Source organism: Euphorbia lathyris, chromosome 5 (genome assembly GCF_963576675.1).
Source record: "Euphorbia lathyris chromosome 5, ddEupLath1.1, whole genome shotgun sequence".
NCBI classification, from domain to species: domain Eukaryota; kingdom Viridiplantae; phylum Streptophyta; class Magnoliopsida; order Malpighiales; family Euphorbiaceae; genus Euphorbia; species Euphorbia lathyris.
In genome coordinates, this window is record NC_088914.1 from 17,476,961 (window position 1) to 17,491,211 (window position 14,251).

The 14,251-nt window shown below is 35.6% G+C and overlaps 1 pseudogene; it reads left to right on the forward strand.

Annotated features, from left to right (window-relative positions):
* The first annotated feature begins 2,126 nt into the window (after positions 1-2,126).
* Positions 2,127-9,854, forward strand: LOC136229212 (amine oxidase [copper-containing] zeta, peroxisomal-like; annotated as a pseudogene).
* The last annotated feature ends 4,397 nt before the right edge of the window (positions 9,855-14,251 follow it).

The window sequence follows — 14,251 nt, forward strand, 5'->3', positions numbered from 1 at the left end:
TAATGGACATTCACATTTTTCATTTTTTCTCCTTAAATTTTAACTTATAAGAGCATCTCTAATAGGGTGACATGATTCTCTAAATTGTCAAATTTAGCTAGCCATTTAAAAAGTGATCACTCCAACAAGGTGACATGACGCTTTAAAATAAATAGCTAACTATTTTCATTAGCTAAATTTGGCTAGTCTCTTAGGCTAGCTATTTCTATTTTTTATTTATTCTTTCTCTTTTCTCTTTGTATCTTTTTTCTACTTTTTTTTTCTTTAAATTTAATTATTTTTAATAATAAAATAATTAAATAGAGAATCAAATAGTTACCTAAACTTAGTACTCATTGGTAGGTGATCTGTGAATTCCACTGTAAACCATCATCGAGGTCTGTGGTTTGCCCTGACATTAGGAGTGGGTAGACCTACCCTTACCTAAACTTTTTTTCTACCAAAAAAAATAGTTCGCAGGTTAAACTAATATTTTATATTAGGGTTAATACACATATTTGCCCCTATATTATCACGGAAAAACAAATATACCCTTATATCAAATAAACCCACAAAACTATCCCTGAATTTTTCACAAACCTGCAATTATACCCTAATCTAACAGACTTACTTATTTGACCTAACACCATTAATCTAGTCATCAGATTACTGGCATACCACCAATTCACACGCTACACATCATTGTCTTCTTCTTCTTTCTCTCAAAATTCAAAAGCCTTCATCATCCATAGCAGCCATCTCCTTTATTGTCCCTTCTTTGAGTGGGAATGAATCTGCCAATTTTTTTCCAGAAAATCCGACTAGTAGTTGACATGATTTGCACCCAATTAGTCCACTTAGCATACCTAACTACAACAAATGCTTGTTTTTCTCTACCCTTGGTCCACTCTCCAAAATATATTCATGTCCAATCTGTCGAAAATTGAAGATCAATAGCAAGTATTATTACCTAATACCAAGTAAGAACAATCAATAGCAGAGAAAAAACAAGATAAAAAATGAAGAATCCATGATCAGATAAACATAACTATTCTTCCATCATTTTCAACCATTTCTTCCATTTGAATAAATAACTATTTTCTTCCATTTCTTCCATCATTTTCAAAAGAATCTCCTTCCTCCTTTAATCCCCATAATCTCTCAACCGCAATTTCTTCCAATTCTGGGAATACTTTCTTCCATTTCTTCAATCGTTTTCTTCCAATCCTCACTAACATCATGAACTCCAAAACATCTCTGATCACTCCGATAACTTACTCATCGGAAATAGACAAATCAGGAAAAATTCACCCGCGAGATTTGTAGGATCGTGTTCGTGAGCTTCACCATCTGTTTCCCTAATTCATCAATGTTCTTAATGAAAGTAAGAGAGAAATGTTGGAGATGAAGTGAGGGAAGAAGGGAGAATGAATGAGATGGCTGCCATGGATAAAGGCTTCCTAAGCTTTTAGATTTTGAGAGAAAGAAGAAGAAAGTAGTGTTAATGAAGATGATGCAGTTGATCCCAAATAAGTAAGTCTGTTAGATTAGCGATATAATTACAGATTTATGGAAAATTCAGAAATAAGGGTATATCTGTTTTTACTGTACTAACCCTTTTATATTATTTTAGAGTAACTTAATTTAAGTTTAACAGCCAGAGGCTGTTCGACATGCTAAAGAAAAGAAAAGAAAGTATCAACAAAGAAAGTATCAACAAATGAAGCAGTTATCATCTTCTTCTTGCTATTCTGCTCCTCTTCTTCTTCTTCCTACTCTTGCAAACCAACACTTATGGACCTCTGCTCCTCTTCTTCTTCCTACTCTGTTGCTCTTAGCCCAGTCCAAAATTTTAGGGGGGCGGAGACAATCCTGGCACCACCCTACTCAGGGGTGGCGCCGGCCCCAGGGTCTAGGCTGCCTCCGCCACTGGTCCCAAACCCTCTTCTTCTTTTGCCATTATCTGTGCAATTTCTGCCAAAGTGGTCCCCCACATCTGTCCTCCACTCTGCATTCTACAGTTTAGGTTAGGTGATTCAAGAGAAAAAAAGTTGAAAAGATCAGTTGAACTAGAAATAGATGATAGAATTTTGCTGTATGTCAGTGAAGTATTACAGTGTCAATTACTACGGTGGTTACGGTGAAGTTGCTAACCCTTTACAATGGCCACTACTCAGGAAAAAGCGACGCCTTCTTGTTGCACCTCTTCCTCTGCCAATGCTAGAAAGGCCGCCGCTGCAACTGAGGTTTTGCAGGATTGTAGCGCTGGTTCCGAAGCAGTGGCTCCGGTTCGCGAGAGAGCTGCTATGGCGTCTTTGATTCGCCCTGTTGAGTCACTCACTGATCCTCCTTCTTCTAAAGGTAACCGAATCAAATTTCCATTGCTGAATGTAATTCTTTTTAAACAGTATGATTTCTTGATTTGCTCTGAATTTAGGTTTAGAGTAGCAGGTTCAGCTTTCTCATTCAATATAGTTATCCAACACTTTATTCCTATGCTAGATATTGGAGCCATTAGAAATTCATTTTCATGCCATTTTGTTATTACTTCTATTTGTCTAAAAGAACATGCCTCATTGATAATTGACCTGCTTACTTTCTTTGGCCACCATTGAGCCTGGTTCAAGTATATATATTGTTAGTTTTGGCTCAAGTCCCATTCCTTGGGCCTCATGGCTATGCGTCTACATGTATATCTGATGTGGATTGAGTTCATTTCTATCCATCGTCATCCCCATTCCTTGTTCAGGCCTTCCACACCGACACCACCCTTGAATCGGATCGTTATAAGTCCACCAGTTTCGGCCTGGTTCATTCCCGAACCAAGACATCGTATGTGGAGAAACATATAGATATCATCTGCTTTGACCCGAATCCCATTCCTTGGCTAAACGACTTTAAAACATGTCTATATGTATTAAAAACACGCTTTACTAATGTAGCCCGATCACTTCCTTTCCGGATTATTTAATTTATTATATTTGATGAACAATAAGATTAGTCAGATTTAAAACTACGGATTGAGTTTGTTTCTTTTCTTGGTTAGGAATCCCAATGATGGCAAGGGCACAAACCAGCCACCCTTTGGAACCTTTAACTGCTGCTGAGATTTCTGTGGCAGTGGCAACAGTGAGGGCAGCTGGAGCAACTCCTGAGGTAACTGTTTAATTTGAATTGTGGATTTAGATTATAGTTTGGTAACTTGCACTTTCCACCCTAAGGCTTCTCTAATTCACACTAACTCTCTCCTTATTAAGAAAATATAAAAAAAATAATAAAAAAATAATAATTCAAAGAACTTGAGATTATTTAGTATTTTTTAGATCAACTGAAAAGAAAGAACTGCCACCACCTCTGTTTTTGTTCTATAGGAAGTTTTTATGGCAATGATAGCTTTCAATTCAAGTCATATCAGGCTAATTACTTGTTGAGAGAAGGATTAAATCAGTCATAGTCTGTTTCTCAAGTTTAAGTTGATTAGAAAGCTTGAGGTTGCCAAATCAACTGGAGCTTAATTGAGTTTTACTTTGTCTGCCCAAATTTCAAATATTGTGATTATATAAAATATCTAATATTTTCATAAAAGATTTTTTTTATTAGCTAGGTAAGCCTTTGATTTCAAATTATCATACTTGAACTGCACTTGAATTGTTCATTGAGAGCTATTTGAGCTCAAGCTTGACTTAATTAAAAATATAGTCAAATTTGAATATTTTATAAGTCAAGTAAAAGCAACTTGCAAGCTGTTTGACTTATTTACATATTCGTAATTGCTTCAGAGTGCATGAGTGATGGGTCTCACTCTTGGTAGCCCGTTTTTTCTATTTCCCAATGTACCAGAAATTATTTGACTACGAGGATCGAATGGGTTGTATTGTAGTTTAAGGATACCTTATAGTGTTCTATTCTTAAGACATTTGTGGAAGGAAGAAACAAATGGGTACACTATTTTTAGGTGAGAGATAGCATGCGATTCGTTGAAGGGGTTTTACTAGAGCCAGAGAAGCATGTTGTCGCATTGGCAGATGCATATTTCTTCCCTCCCTTTCAGCCTTCATTACTTCCCAAACGTAAAGGTGGGCCTGTAATTCCCACAAAACTTCCTCCAAGGAAAGCAAGACTTGTTGTTTATAGCAAAAAGTCAAATGAGACTAGCATATGGATTGTTCAACTATCAGAAGTTCATGCTGCAACGCGAGGTGGCCACCACAGTGGCAAAGTCATTTCATCCAATGTTGTCCCGAATGTTCAGCCGCCCATGGTATGTTACAAACTCTTGGTCCAGAGACTGCTAAAATTCCCATCAAGTTGTTTTATTGGTCAATTTTACTGCCAGATTATAATAAATGTAAAGAAAAAGAATACCCAAACTTCTTATTTGGCTTTAAAATTACAGGATGCTGTGGAATGGGCTCAATGTGAAGCTTTAGTGAAAGAATTCCCTCCGTTTCGTGAGGCAATGAAAAAGCGGGGTATCGAGGACATGGATCTTGTGATGGTTGACCCCTGGTTGGTTTACTCGGATTTGCTTGTGCAAAATATGGGTTCCTCATGTATTCATTCCTACTCTTTATAACATTTTCATTTTTTCTTAGGTGTGTAGGGTATCACAGTGAAGCTGATGCTCCTAGCCGCAGGCTTGCTAAACCACTAATCTTCTGCAGAACTGAGAGTAACTGTCCTATTGAAAATGGATATGCCCGTCCAGCTGAAGGAATACATGTACTTATTGATATGCAAAATATGGTTGTGATTGAATTTGAAGATCGGAAATTTGTTCCTCTACCACCAGTTGAGCCCTTAAGAAATTATACTGCTGGTGAAACTCGAGGAGGTGTCGATAGAAGTGATGTGAAGCCTCTCGACATCATTCAACCTGAAGGTCCAAGCTTTCGTGTTAATGGACACTTTATTCAGTGGCAAAAGGTTCTTGCTTATTTGTGGAACTGCATTGCTAACTAGTGTCTTTGCTTACGTCATATTCATTGTTGATTTGATTTGTTTGACAGTGGAATTTTCGTATCGGTTTCACCCCCAGGGAGGGTTTAGTTATCTATTCTGTTGCATATGTTGATGGTAATCGAGGTCAGAGACCTGTGGCCCACAGGTTAAGTTTTGTTGAGATGGTGGTACCATATGGGGATCCAAATGATCCACATTATAGGAAAAATGCATTTGATGCAGGGGAAGATGGATTGGGGAGAAATGCACACTCTCTGAAGAAGGTAGGAGCCTTTATCTTCTATCTCTTTCATATAGTACCAGTTCTAGCTTCTTGTCTAATTTACTTCAAAAATTAAGCATTGACGTAACCGTTGTGTTACAGAATTGTGATTGTTTGGGATTCATCAAGTACTTTGATGCACACTTTACAAATTTATCTGGAGGAGTTGAAACAATTGAGAATTGTGTTTGTTTACATGAAGAGGATCATGGAATCTTATGGAAGCATCAGGATTGGAGAACGGGATTAGCAGAAGTCCGACGTTCTAGAAGGCTATCAGTATCTTCTATATGCACTGTGGCTAATTATGAGTACGGATTTTTCTGGCATTTTTATCAGGCAAGTCTTCATCGGAGTTCAGTTCCTTTAAATTTTCTGGTAGGGATTATGAAATTGGCATAATTATCCAGTACTTATTTCTTGACTAAGTAATATCTCTTAAATTTATGCTTAGCCTTTTGAATCTGGCAGCAAGATTTTGATTGAAATAGAATAACAGAAACACGCACAAGAAATCAAAGAAATACTAAAGTTTATTGATGGATTTCTCAACTACAAGGATCAAGGATAAAATGGACTGAGCGTCAACTCAACCCCAACAGGAAAATCTATTCCCTCTCTACTCAATGAGCAACTCAAATGAGCCTAACAAACATAATTTCTCATCCCTTTCCTTATTTTCCTACAGCTACATATACCAACTAAAGCTCTAGGGGATGTCAAAACGGGTTATTGTGTCATAATCGTGTTATGTTATCTGTATATTCCATATGATTATATATGGTATAATTGACACAAAAATGATAATCGGTCAAACAGGTCGTCTCTGTAACTTGTGTTGTCATGTTTGAAATTATTTAATAACCTTACTCTCTTGTAATGACCTATCACTAGGCCCCAAACCATGTGTCCCTCAATACCCGTTTTATCTTTTTATTCCCATTATTTGGCTCTCTATCAGGAATCTTTCTACCGTTTTCATAGCTCCTTGTTAGGTTGTGCTTTCATCGCTCCTTGTTAGGTTGTGCTTTCATCTTCAGCATTTGAAGCAAAGTTGAAAAGGGCATTGCTTTCTAAATAGAATAATGTTTTTTTTTTCCTTAATTTATTAGGATAGAAAAATTGAAGCAGAGATTAAACTGACTGGAATTCTAAGCTTAGGAGCATTGCAACCTGGAGAAGTAAGAAAATATGGTACAACAATTGCTCCTGGATTGTATGCACCTGTTCATCAACATTTTTTTGTGGCACGTATGGATATGGCAGTCGACTGTAAACCTGGCGAAACATTCAATCAGGTTAATTTCCTGGAAACTTATCCTTTCATATCTTTCCTGAGTATTAAACTATAAAACTCTATTCTTCTTTTGTAAGAAACATACTTTCCTTTCTTATAGGTTGTTGAGGTGAATGTTAAAGTTGATGAACCTGGAAAGGATAATGTCCATAATAATGCATTCTATGCCGAAGAGGAACTGTTGAAATCAGAATCGCAGGCAATGCGCAATTGTAATCCATTAAGTGTTCGCCATTGGATTGTATGTTACTTTTACCTTTATTGCACAACTTATTATTGTTGTTTGTCTATTCTGCAAGATTCTTATGCGTAACTTAGGTTGTGGCAATGAGCTATGATTTTGATGTTTTGCTGGGAATGGCTACAAGTCTGTAGTAACACAACAAATGTTTTAGACATAATTGGTGTTTGTAAGGCCAGTCAAATAACAGTCAAACCATATCAACAATTTTTTTATATAAAAAACAAGGGCGGCCCGGTCGCACTACGCGTCCCCGCTGAGCGAGGGTCCAGGGAGGGGTCCCACCACAAGGGTGTACTGGGGCAAGAGGCCGCTCCTAAGACTCGAACCCGTGACCTCTTGATCACACGACAACAACGTTTACCGTTGCGACATCAACAATTTTTTTTATATAAGGGTAAAAAATTGATCCTGGATGGAAACATTAGGGTAAATTTGTATTTTCCCCAAAAAAAGATATCAACAAATTGGTACCTTATCCCTTGTTTTGTGTCAGGTTGCCTTAATAGCTTGTTTTATGGTATTATTACTGTCATGGCCAATTGAACTAAAAGCTCAAGCTTATAATTAAAGGTCCGCTTCATATTAATATCTAACACACTCCCACACGCGAATTCCCACTGGACTTGAAGCATGCACAACACAGGCTCATGTTACCATGTCCTGCAATTAAATCAACAAATGGGACTGCCAAAGATCGAACCCTAAACCACTTGGTCAAACTGGCTCTATACCATGCCCTAAAACCAATTGAACTAAAAGCTCTAAGCTTTTAGTTCAAATGATTTCATGACTGTAACTATCAGCTTGAGCTTTTAGTTCAATTGGTTCCATGACATGGTATCAGAGCCTCTTTGACCACTTGGTCAAGGGTTCGATTCCTGGCAATCCCATTTGTTGATTAAATTGCAGGACATGGTAATATGGGCCTGTATTGTGCACGCTTAAAGCCCAGTGGGCATTCGTGTGTGGGTGTGTGTCAGATATTAATATGAAGTGGACTTGAACTCTGAGTTTGAGCTTTTAGTTAAATTGGTTCCATAACATGGTATTAGAGCAAGGTTGACCAAGTGGTCTAGGGTTCGATTCTTGGCAGACCCATTTGTTGATTAAATTGCAGGCCATGGTAATATGGGCCTGTGTTGTGCACGTTTCAATCCCAGTGGGCATTTGCGTGTGGGGGTGTGTCATATATTAATATGAAGTGGACCATTAACTATTAGCTTGAGCTTTTAGCTCAATTGGCTTCATGACAATTTCTCTTTTTGTGGGTAATAAAAGATCACTTTTTTTTTTTATCAACCTTTGTTTCCAATTTCACAGATCAGAAACACGAGAACCGTGAACCGGACTGGGCAGCTCACTGGATTCAAGTTAGTACCTGGTTCAAATTGCTTACCATTGGCTGGTTCAGACGCAAAATTCCTGAGGAGAGCTGCTTTCTTGAAACATAATCTTTGGGTAACACCTTATGCACGTGATGAAATGTATCCTGGTGGAGAATTTCCCAATCAAAATCCACTTAATGGAGAGGGACTGGGTACATGGGTTAAGCAAAATCGACCAATTGAAGAAACAAATGTTGTTCTATGGCAAGTTCACCCCCCACTTGTTTCCTTCTTCCTCCATATTTCTTCTTTTAATAGAATATTAATCTGGGTGTCAAAATGGGTTATGTCGTAATCGTGTTATGTGATATATATATTCAACATGATTATATATGATAGAAATGCAACAAAAATGATAATTGTGTCAAATTATTACAGGTATGTATTTGGAGTGACACACATTCCCCGCCTGGAAGACTGGCCTGTCATGCCAGTAGAACGCATTGGATTTATGCTAATGGTATGTTACTCTTCAAGCCAATAATCACTCTGAATTTACAATCAAGTTTGTGCCTGAAAATTAACATGGTATGATTTGACTATGAACTCAAGCCCTGTCAAAGTCTAAGAGATATCTCAACTCCACTGGTAACACTTCAGCAACAAAAACACCCAAAAACTTCAGTTTTGTTGTTTTTTATAGACCACGATAGGGGGATTTGTTGCTGATATGGCATAGTTCAGATTTGACATGGCTCAAGTCTATAGTCAAAGGAGAACTTCTATGGTGGACCGGGTGCAATGGACCCAACCAATGAAAAAAGAGAATCATGCTACCTCATTGGGAGATGATTTGTGTAAGGAAAGAAAGTGCACAATTGTCACATTTCTATTGGCAAGGTCTAATGGACCGGGACCATAGTAGAATTTCTCATTGTCGAAGTAATGCCACATTATCTCTTGGGCATAGATTTGGTTTGAAATTTATGACAATGACTTCAATGAGACAAAAAAAAAAAAAAAAAAAAAAAAAAATTCTTAAACTGCTAGGTGAAAATCTATATTTAGTAATCATAGTAAAACAATGTGTTGAGTGATCGTAGTTGCATTTAATCCGGGTGATAGGTGAAAATCTGATAGTTAAAGTGTGTGATCTTTAATTTATGGTTGGTGATTGTGATGTAGCCACATGGATTCTTTAACTGCTCCCCAGCAGTGGATGTTCCTCCAAGTGCAAGTGATATGGAAAGGGCAATGTGATCACAACAAAACCTATACAGAATGCTCTGCTTGCTGCTAAGCTCTAAGCTCTGAAATTAAGTATCCTGCAATTCATGAACATTTCCTTCAATAATTGGGGATTTTATAGTAGGCACCCGGTTCTCCAAACTCATTTTGAGAACCTTCAACATAAATAAATGTCAATTTTTGTGTTGAAAAACATCAAAATGAGTTGGAGAACCAGGTGCCTCCTATAAAATAATAAGATCTCCAATAATTGAGCCACATCTCCTACTTCCAGCCAATTGTATTCAAATAGCATATGTGCTAATATGTTGTTTGTTGTATTTTTGAAACACTTTGTTGTCATATAATATGCAATTTCCCATAATATAATGATGTAATGTTGAAACTTATCTTGATTACTATGGGAATTGAAACTGCATATCCTTGATCCTTGTCTGAGTTTGGAGTTGAAGCTTAAGCTCATGACTGTTTTAATTTATAACAATGAGAATGTAAACGATGTTATCTTCACTGATGAATATGATAAATTTAGTGAGCTGCTAAATATCGTCCCCAAATTACTTATCAACGTCCCCATTTGGACTTTTTTGCCCTTCTCATAATTTTGATCAAAAACTGAAAATTCTCTCTCCAAAATCATAAACCCAAAAGCCAGTAATTTAAATTATGAAAATAATTGATGTGTGACAACCCAAACTCCGAAAATGGATGATTACGAGTCGGAAACATTAAAATTTACATTTTTAAATTTTAATTTATTTTAGCAAAGAACTCGTGAAAATAATACATATTTTTATGACGATTTTGCATTTTTCGTCACAAACAATTGTACGATTTAGTATTTTTTGTCACTAAAATTTTTACGATTTTGCACATTTCAAAATTTGGCCTAAACGGATGTGGCATCCGCCCAATCCATGGCGGGAACGGATGATGCATCCGTTTAGGCCAAATTTTGAAATTTTCTCTCAAAATTTATTTTTCCTAGTTTTGAAATTTTTTTTTATGCAAATGACAAAATTGTCCAAATGGATGACTGCCAGATTGAAAAGGCAGTATCCTTTTACTGACATAATTTAAATAAATGTTTGAGTTAAATGTAGATAATTTCAAAAGTGAATTACTATACCCAGCCTTGAATTCTGACCCCTAGCCCCGTGAAAAGACCGAATTACCCTTTCGACAATTTTCAGAATTTTCAAATTCTCTCAAACAACTGAAACTCTCTTTAGTCTAATCCGGACTAATTTATCAACAAAAACATGGATCGGCGGAGGGGCGGCAAAGGAAAGGGACCTATGATATGTATTTCTGTTTGATTTTGATGTCTTTTGGACGTTTTTTTTGCGTCGGATTTTGCTGTTATTCGAATCAGAATCGGGACATGGGGCGTGTGGAGATCACGCTGTCACCTCTGGTGCGGCGTATGAACATCACGACGAACCACAGGTGACGGCGTGATAGCCTCACGCCTCACCACAGGCGACGGCGTGATATTCATACGCCGTCACATGTGGTGCGGCGTGACATCCTCACTCCCTCACAATGGTGACGGCGTGATGCCCATACGCCCGTGTGGTGTATGAGCAATTATCAAAATTGTATAGTATTTACAAGTTTTAATTAAAATTGTGTAGTGTTTACAGGTATTTACGGGTTTAATTGAATAACAGCCCTATTTCTTTTTTACCTTTCCGACACGCGGGTGTGTGGTTAGGCGTGTGGCTATCACGCCTCACCGTGTGGTCGGACGTGATAGCCACACACCTCACCTTGTGGTCGGGCATGTGGCTGTCACGCCCGACCACACGGTGAGGCGTGTGGCTATCACGTCCGACCACACGGTGAGGCGTGATAGCCACACGCCCGCGTGTCCGGAAGGCAAAAGAAATAGCATTTTTTTATTCCCAACCCCTGAAAGGGAATTTTCGTCCTTTCACGGAGCTAGGGGTGGGAATTTGAGGCTGGATATAACAAAAGCCTTTCAAAAACTTGAATTTATGTGTAAATATTCCTTCATTTTTTGGAGGTTCTATTGAAAATGGGCCAAACACACTCAATTAATGTGGGTGGGTTATAAACATAATGATTAAAGGCTTCACATGAAAAAATAGATGATTTGGCTTCATCTTTAAAATCCAAAAAATTCACAAGCTTGATTTTAGGTTTTGCTATAAAAATTAGGGTAATTAATTTATTAGTCCCTATATTTTGACAAAACACACTGTTTAGTTCTTCTATTTTTAAAAACACACAGTAAAGTCCCTAACGTTTTTCTCGGTGAACTGTTTAGTCCTAACATTTTTCTTAGTGAACTGTTTAGTCCCTGCCATTAGACTCTCATGAAGATTCTGTTAGTTAATTTGGATTTGCGTTCTTCTTTTCCTTTATTTTCCTTTCCTTTAAACTCTAGTGCATCTGAAATCAACTTTAAGTGTTCTTCTTCTTGATTTTCTTCTTAATCGTTCAAATTCGTAAGCATTTGGTCTGTTCTTTTTCTTGTTCTCCATACAAATAGCTTCTTCTTTTAAATTGGATTTCCTCTTCTGAAGTTTGAAGGTAAATATTAAAGGATAATTTAGTCATCTCCGAAGTCATAACCGGTAAAAAATCTAACAAGCAGACAGAATGACTAAACAGTTCACTGAGAAAAAGGTTAGAGATCTTACCATGTGTTTTTGAAAATACAAAGACTAAACAGTGTGTTTGATCAAAATATAGGGACTAATAAATTAATTACCCTAAAAATTATGGATTGAATAAAAAATAAAAAGAGGAATTACAAGTTAAAAAGAGAAGTCAAAGGTCATAATACATGGTCAATGGTAACAGTGGTCATTGATGTAGTTTAGTATAAAGTTCAGTAGCTTTTATGTTACGGTTCAGTGGTCATACTATGAAAACAAGTAAAATTCAGTGGCTATTAATGTAATTTATGGTTGTTTTAGTTATTTTTAAATCATTAAAAATGCAACTACAAATGCTGATCTTTCTATTGATTTTTTTTTTCAATTTGATGTACTCATTTAATAATTAGAGATTTAATACTATATGTAATAATTTTATGTTTGTGCGGTAATTTAGAGTGTTTGGTTGTTCATTTTCATGCTCATATTTACCTTTTCACTTCAAAATAGAGAGTTTTAGATGTTTGGTTAATCACTCCATGTTTGACTTTTACACCTGAAAAACAAATTTTTACAAGAGTAGCGAATCTCTGCTTTTTGGAAAAGCAGTTTTCTCCAATAGCAAACAACCCGTAACAGCAAATAGTAGAGGAAACTGGAATCGGATCGGGAATCAGCGGTCCAACCGGTAACCAGTGTGACACTAACCCGATGATGATTCGACTGCACCCTTGTGTGTGAGAGAACATTTTCCTCAGTAATTAGTAAAATGTTTGTAAAAGCTCTTTACTTATAAACTAGTGAAATTTTGCATTTTTTTTCTACATGGGATGAAAAGGTTTAATTTATTTTTATCCTCTTCAAAACAATTTCAAGTGGTTCACTTTGAGCATCAATTTGTCATTTATCATTTGTTCGTTTTGAGTTTATAATGAACCGTCAAAAAAATCTCATGACATAGAATACATTACGTATTTCAAATTATTTTAAACTTCATTTATCATTGATAAAAAATAATAATAAACCAAAATTGTTATTTTAATACAAAATTTTCAACATACATAGTTGAGTTTCTTTTTTGTCTATTTATTTTTAAATTTTTAATTTGAAAATAATGAGTATGTTTAAGTCACAATAAATTGATTTTTTTGTTTATAAATTTCTATATATATAATTATAAAATATTTTCAAATTAATTAATTATATATATATAATATATATAAATATTATATATTATTTATTATGTTACTGTGATCTAATTATAAATTCGATTTAATGTTTGATCCGATTATATATGGACTCTCATGTTTGGTACTATCTTTTTCATTTTTCATTTTTTTTTATTCTTGTTTGAAATGAATTACACTATCATTTTTTTTAAATCATTGTATCCTTTAAATTAGGCTTAATACACATTTACACCCTTAAACTTAGCATGTTTTGCTTATTAGCACCCTGAACTTTTAAAATAATCTATCACATATTTATAGTTGGCTTTAAAAACCTATTACACATCTATAGTTGACTAATTCGGACCTCCTACACTCAAAATCGTTGATCTTTCGTCTTTAATGAACGAGGTGATATGCGTGTTATAGAAAAAAAAAGAAAAGCGCGTGAGTTCGTTCGATATGCCACCTCATCCGCCAAAGACGAAAAATCAACGATTTTGTGTGTAGGAGGTCCGAATGAGCCAACTATAAGTGTGTGATAGGTTTTTAAAGCCAACTATAGGTGTATGATAGGTTATTTTAAAAGTTCAGGGTACCATTAGACAAAACTTGCCAAATTTAAATGTGTATATATGCATTAAACCTTTAAATTATTCTTACTTCACACTGTGAAATAATGTTAATGTTTCATTAAATAATATCAGAAGTAAAAAAAATTATAGCATCATCAAACAATAACAATGTATATTAATTGCATTCAAAATGTTAATGTCAATCATTAACATTATGGTGTCGTTTGGTTCGCGGAATGGAATAGAATAGATATTGCAAAGGAATAGAATAGGAAAGAATAGAATAGATATTCTTTTGGAATAGTCATTCCTATGTTTGGTTGATAGAATAAGATAAAATGGAATAAATATTTTTTATTTAAAAGATAACATTGCCCTCAAATGTAATTTTTTATTTATTTTAAAATTTTAATTATTACTATAAATTATTCATTTTTTTAATATATTATTTTAAAAACTATATGAAAAACAAAAAAATGTAAAACATGAAAGACGGAAGAAACAGAAAAAAGAGAAAACTATTAAAAAAGCAAAACGGTAAAAACATGAAAAACGAAAAACGA